This window comes from Pinus tabuliformis, chromosome J, assembly GCF_031772625.1.
Source record: "Pinus tabuliformis cultivar Carrire ecotype Pingquan chromosome J, CPIR1, whole genome shotgun sequence".
Lineage (NCBI taxonomy): Eukaryota > Viridiplantae > Streptophyta > Pinopsida > Pinales > Pinaceae > Pinus > Pinus tabuliformis.
Window position 1 is genome coordinate 949552336 of NC_142295.1, and position 7159 is coordinate 949559494.

Consider the following 7159-nt stretch of genomic DNA (forward strand, 5'->3'; position numbering starts at 1 on the left):
CTAGGCCTGAGCATCCCCAACTAGGACTGAGATTCTATCAAACACTTGGCATCAATGCAACCTACAGGTCTAGGATACAAGACAAGACATAAATAACTGAAAGAAATTATGAAACATAACCAGAAGGATCACCTCCGGCTCCATTGAACTATTATATCATCAATTAGGTCTTGCATCCATCCATTCAACAATTACATTTAATTACATGAAATAACCATGACATGAAACAGTCATTTAACCATGCTTATAACCAACATAAAACCATTTAAATATTAGAGATATGATGATCATTAAATCCACATATAAACCATTGTAAAAGTAAGAGAACTTAGCTTTTATTAATCCTAGGAAAATCTGACCAAGTTCGGGACTTCCATGTACCACCCAACCATAGACATAGTTGAACCAAATCTCTCTTTTAGCCAGTCACCCCACTGCCATATTCCAAGCATGAATGCGGGATCTCGTAGAAAAACCAATCCATGAACAACTAAGGGAATCCATAGGTTAAACCACCTACACCCTCATCAAACTGTGATCACACCAAAACTGGTGCTTCGATCACAACCAAACTGAACTTGGATTTCCATCCGGAATCCATCACTATCCTTGAGGAATTTTTCATCTTCTTGTCTCTCAGGCTTTACCGAAATCCAATCCTGGATCACTAGGCCCTAAACCGATACCAGCCTCTCAGGATTTACCGCAATCCAAACCTATATCACTAGGCCCTAAACCAAGACTTCTCCCTCAGGCTTTACCGTGTATCTCGCCAAAACCGGTCAAGGGATTCCTAGGCCTTTGGGAATGAAACTTGAGACCACCTTCACTCCATATTCTGAAATCCATTTGACAAACCAAAGCTCAAACATGAGATAAACATCCCAACATACCATGGCATCCGGAAAAAGGAAAGGCTAAGCTAAAAACCATTGTCATAACCTGGCAAAACCATGCCACCAACAACAAGATAACCATACACCAACATGCAAAGCCATGCATGTCCAAACCAGCTAGAAAATCACACATGCAAAAGGTTACTTGATTGTATTCCCGCAGAAACTGCTTGATCTTTCTCTTCTTCCTTGATCCTTGCTTTTCTTCCTCTCCCTATGCTTACTTTTCCTTCCTTGATCCAAAGGTAGAGTGCTCCAAGAAAACTCTAAGTGACCAAGAGTGAGAGAGAAAGAGAGAGAATAATGAGAGAGCTCCAAACTTGAGCTAACAAAAGGTTACCAATTGATCCTCAGAAGCCTTTTTATTAATGAGGTCTCTATTTTCTTCATTTTCTATTATTTTCCTTCAATTTCCTCCTCACATGCACTATATGACCTTTCACCTTATGTTTCTCCTAATTTCCTTTATTTTCATAAATAGATGTGCCAAAAATGTTTTTTGCCTTTTAATGCCTTTGCCTTAGCCTTTGCTAATTTTCCTTAGCCAAGAATAGACATCTAGTGATGCCCACTAGGATATCTTTTCCCAACATTCATCTTGGAATAAGTGTCCCTTAACCATGGTCTTATTTTTCCTTTATTAACTTTTATTACATGACATTTCACTAGGGTTGTTATAAAGAATATAAACATATGCTTAATGAAATTGCAATGCATAAGAACACTTATCTTATGATGCTCTGAAAAACTGAGTTTGGGATGAGGACTCTCCATCCAACCTTAGCCAACTACAATGAATGTCACTTGCAGTTGTAACTCAGAGCTAGATTCCAGAGATTGAGGGGCTTGCTCAAGGATAAAACACTAACTTCCATCTGAAATAGGGACTCTAGAGGACCTCCCTCCTCCACCCACCATCCACTCAGTAGTCAAATGGAAAACACAGGGATTCTAGAGGCCATCTACCTCCACCCAAAAGATACCAAGGGACTCTAGAGAGTAAATATCCACCCTTAAACAATACACAATGGCTCCACCCACTTAAGGGAATCTAGAACCCAATGTAAATGAAAAACAAGAAGGTTTCATGGCTCTCCCTTCAGGAATCCAAGGACACAATCCTCCACCCACACCACCGAGTGAATCCAGAGAAAACCATCTCCACCCTTTTGCTTTACAGGGACTTGAGAGGCATTATTCCCCGCTAAGGAGAAACCACATGTTTACCAATCTTGCTAACTGAAAAAAATCATTATCCTTCCTCGCTCTTCTTGTTAAATGTTTAATCTTATATTTTGAACGAGTGAGTGGATAATTCTGTCTCAGCCTTAGTGAATGAGAGAGAGTGTGTTTGTAAATGAGATCAAACCCATCACTTTTCTCTGTTGTCTTCACTTCTATGTTGGGATTGAGTTCTATCCTTGTTTCTAGCATAGTCAGCTTCATTAATTTAGTTCTCCTTGCCTTGTAAGTGTTTCTCAAGGAAGCATGGCATGCATACTTTCTTATAGCCCAAATTAATTTTTTGACCAGTCCATTAAGGCTCTTGAACTAGTCGTTTAATGTTTGTCCCAAAAACAATTTAGATTTATAAACAAGAAACCTATAAGCGCCTCCTCCCACATTTACCCATTTTCACTGGCTTGCCTATGGTAAACATGAGCTGAGGGTCACTATGATAAGACTCAACCTCCTATATGACCTTAAGGAAATGGAGTCAACAACTTGAGACCTTACTGGCTTCCCTCTGGTGCTACAAGACCTTCAGGAGAAACCCTACCTTTCCAGGTGATCCAGGTGGATGTTGGTGGCCACCCACCTATCCCATATGGACCCCCACAACTGTCCCTTTCAATTTTTCAGTTTCCTTAATTATAGCGCAGTTTACTATTTTTAGTAGTTTTTCGGGTCCTAAACTTCCGGAGCCGTTTTAAGGCCCTAAACGACTTTTTTTGGGAAATCTACCTGCCAACGATTTTTTTATCTAAAAATCGTCTTTTCCATCGTAGTCCTCGAAGAGATCTTTCCAACGGGCTATCATGCGCGTCAAACGGAGATAATACGACCAATTTGCGACCCCGAGAAGTTGATATACCAACTTACCCAAAAACGGGGCCCACAATTTGGCGTTTCATCTTCTAGGGTTAGGTTTTGGAATGTGAAGGGTTTTCCATTGTTTCTCAACAATAAATAGGCCTTTGAGCCTCATTGTAACACAGTTCAGAACAGTTTAGAGGCATGTAGCCGCCACATCTCTTCTCAGAGATAAGCTACCATCGCCCTAGCTGGGTTTATCCAATTTTGTTTGTAAGCATATTTCAGTATTTTATAGTAATGAAATGAAGTATTATTTCCGCTGCATATCTGTCTTTATGGTTATCTCTGTATTTTATTGTGTTCCTGTTTAAATCCGGATCACCAAGTGTCCATCCCCTGAGATGACTCTCTTTTTCACTGACTTAGAGCCCTAGTCGCTCCCTTGCCAAGCCCTCCAAGCGACTAAGAGGCTCCAGTCGCTCTCATGAGCCTGCCTGAGTGTGACTATAGCATTTTTCTACCAATGCTATTCTAGTGACTGCGAGATTTAAGGCTATTTTTCAGGGCTAGGATCCAGTCTCTTCCCAAAACTCCATGAAGCTTCCATAACTCATAAAATACATAGAAAAAATCTTTGTAAACCAAAACTGAAACCAAGACTCGACCTGACCTTCCCTAATGGGGACTGAAATTCCATCAAACACTTGGTAAACCTACAACCTATAGGTCATGAATGAAAATCTGAACATAATGATCTAAAAATTCATATGACATTTAACAAGAAGGGTCACTACCTTCTCACATTAGCTTTAATTATACCAATTAGGTCACGCATTCATTAAATAGTCATTTATCAACCAAACATGATAAGAACCGTAATCAAGGTCTACCATAAACCATGTTTATAACCAACATATAACCAGTAGAATAACAATGATACAACAACCACTAAAGCCACATAATAACAAGTACATTTACTCATCAAAAGCAAGAGGAGCTTAGCTCTTATTAAACATAGGCAAAATCCAACTAGGTTTGAGACTTCCATATACCACCTGAATATAAATTGGCTAAACCAAATATTTCTTTTAGCCAATCACCCTTGTGCCATATTCCAAGCATGAATGTGGGATCTCATGGGATAAACCAATCGATAAACAACCAAGGCAATCCAGAGGTTAAACCACCTCCACCCTCACCATGTTTTGACCTCAGCTAAACTGGTTCCCAGATCACAAAACCAAACCAAGCTTGGATGACTCAGAACTTATTCTACAATACCTTGAGGAATTTTTCTGTCTCCACCCTCAAGATTTACCGTGTATCCCGCCATTACCATTTAAGGGATTCCTAGGCCTTTGGGAATTTTCTTGAGACCACCTCACCCAGATCCAAAATCTTCCGGCAATCCAAAGCTCAAACTGAGAACAACCCCATCACACCATGGCTATCTGGAAATGGCAAGGCTAGGCTAAAATCCACTATCAAACCCAGCAAAACCCATGCCAATGACAATAAGAGAACCAAATACCAACATGCACATACCATGCATGCCAAAACCAACTAGGAAATCATACATGCAACCTGTTACCTGCAAGTATTCCTGTTGAAGCTACTTGATCCAAATTTTCCTTGCTTGAGCCTTTCTTTCCTTTGCTCTCCTTGTCCTTTCTTTTCTTGCTTACTTTCCTTCTCCTCTTGGTGCTCTTCTCCTCTCTGAAAACTAATTCCAAAACTAAAGATTCACTCATAAATAACTCATGCATGTTAGTTCAAAGGAAGATTGAGTTGAGATTAGAGTTCAAGGATAGGGTACTATCAGTTATATAATTTTCCGAATTGTATAGATGGTGCATGTAGTCAGTAGAAGGCCTATGATGGATTGTGCAGTTACTAGTGAGGAATTTCCCAATTAAATATGGGTTGATTCTCTCAGGAATTGTGTAAAGAAGTAGGGGCTTGGCAGGCAACAAAATTGGCTAAGGGTTGGCTTGAGCTAGTTTGTGAAGCAGATAGATAGATTGTACTTGTGTGGGAATTGTTTGGGTTGAACAAGCCTCATATTTTCTTCTCGGATCTTCTGGTTAATGAAATATAGATAGTCGGGGTTTTGAGCAATTGCTTTCCCTAGAAAAATATTGTGTTATGTGCGATTGGAATTCTTCCTTTTCTACTTAGTGTTTTCATCGATCAATTTTGGTTTTCGCTGATGAGTAGAGTAGATTCTTGTCTTTTGTTTTAGCATATCACATAAGTTGTTGAGTCTACAAGTAAAAATCTACAGACAAAAGACTATGAACTGATCCTCAGAAGCCTTTTTATTAATGAGGCCTCTAATTTCTTCAATTTTCCATTATTTTCCTTCATTTTCCTCCTCACATGCAGCTTGTGACCCTTCACCTTCATTTTCTCCTAATTTCCATTATTTTCATAAAAAAGGCCAAATAATGCACTTTGTCTTTCCAAAGCCTTTGTCATTGCCTTTGTCACTTTCCTTAGCCATAATAAATCAAATGAACACCCACACTAGGATGTTTTACCCAACATTCAGTTTTGAATAAGTGTCCCTTGACCATGATCTTATTTTTCCTTTATTAAACTTTATTACATTAACTTTTAACCCGTGGTTGTTTTAAAACCCATTGACATCCTAAGAAAGCAACCTCCTCTTAGGTCCGGAATCCATGTCCTTGAGTCAGTCCCCTTTTTAGATTTCATTTCTAGAAAAGAATATTTACAATGCATTTTACTTGAGAACCATGGTTGGGGTTGTCACATGTGCCAACCTCCCTTCCGAGCATTCCAACTTCTTGCATATCCTCCTTTGACCCCTTTGTGAGGTGGCCAAATGGTGTTGCATTTGCCATTAATTATGTTGCAAGTCATTCATGAATCCAATGACAACATTTATATCATCATGATGGTCATGGCTAACCTACTCCAAGAGGAGGGTCACATGTATGAGCTGGCTGTCAAATACATCCAAAGGGGGGAAGGGGGTGATTCCATCGTGTCAAGTGATTGTTTAGGGGTAGGTTCTAGTGCTTCCCCAGAACTCGGTCCTCTATCTTATGCTCAGTTCGTTGCCCCCTTGGACCAATTCCACTCCTCACACTTCCATGTTGGCAAATCATGGTCTTTCTCACTAGGCCCCAGAAAAACAAATACCCTAGACTACTCCTCATTGACTTGCAACACGTCACAACCAAAATACCACTCTAGCCATGTCACAACCAAATTGCAACAAACCCATAATAAAGGCTCGCAACACAGTCCTTGTTTGAGCTTCTCGGACTGACCCGTGGCTAGGCTAGCCACCAAAAGGATGTTCCCCACAAAAAAACACAAAAACCCCAGCCCTCGGGCCACACCCTTAGCCACGGCCAAACCATTTAAATTATATGATTGCACTAATGATAATAATTCAAAATAAAATTATAATTTAGCTAATTTTTATGATTTATCATGAAGTATTTTGAAGTTATCATGGTATATCAAAATTTACTAACCATTTAATTTATATAATTATATTAATTATAATTGTTATTAAAAATTTAAATAATCTCGAAAAAAATTCTAACTTAAAACTATTTTTTTAAATATAATGTTTTTCAGATTCTAATTTTAAACTATATAATTTATTTTATAAAATAAATAATGATTATATAAATCATATAAATTTATTCTACTTTTTCTATCCCTTCAAATTAATAGGGCTTCCATAAAAGTGCATAATTACATATACTCCATGGGGTCTAGAGCAGACTATCATAGGGTGTCTAAGGCACTATGTGGGGTGTCTAAGGCAGGGCTTCCATAAAAGTGCATAATTACATATACTCCATGGGGTCTAGAGCAGACTATCATAGGGTGTCTAAGGCACTATGTGGGGTGTCTAAGGCACTATGTGGTGTAAAGGTTATTGGCATACTATCATAGGGTGTCTAGTTAATGCACTATGTGGTGTAAAGGTCACTGGCATAGTTAATGCACTATGTGTTGTAAAGGTCACTGGCATAGGGTGTCTGTTAATGCACTATGTGGTGGCAAAAAACCAGGCATGCTAAGGGTTGGTGTGGCCTAGACTGAGTGCTATGTCCGGGTGATTTTGGCTACTCAGATGCCCTTGGTTCTCGGATGCCCTTGGGTTAAGGCTACTCAAACCACATGTTGACCGACAAAAATTTTAAATAAAAGATGTTGATATAATAATATTTTAGATGAAG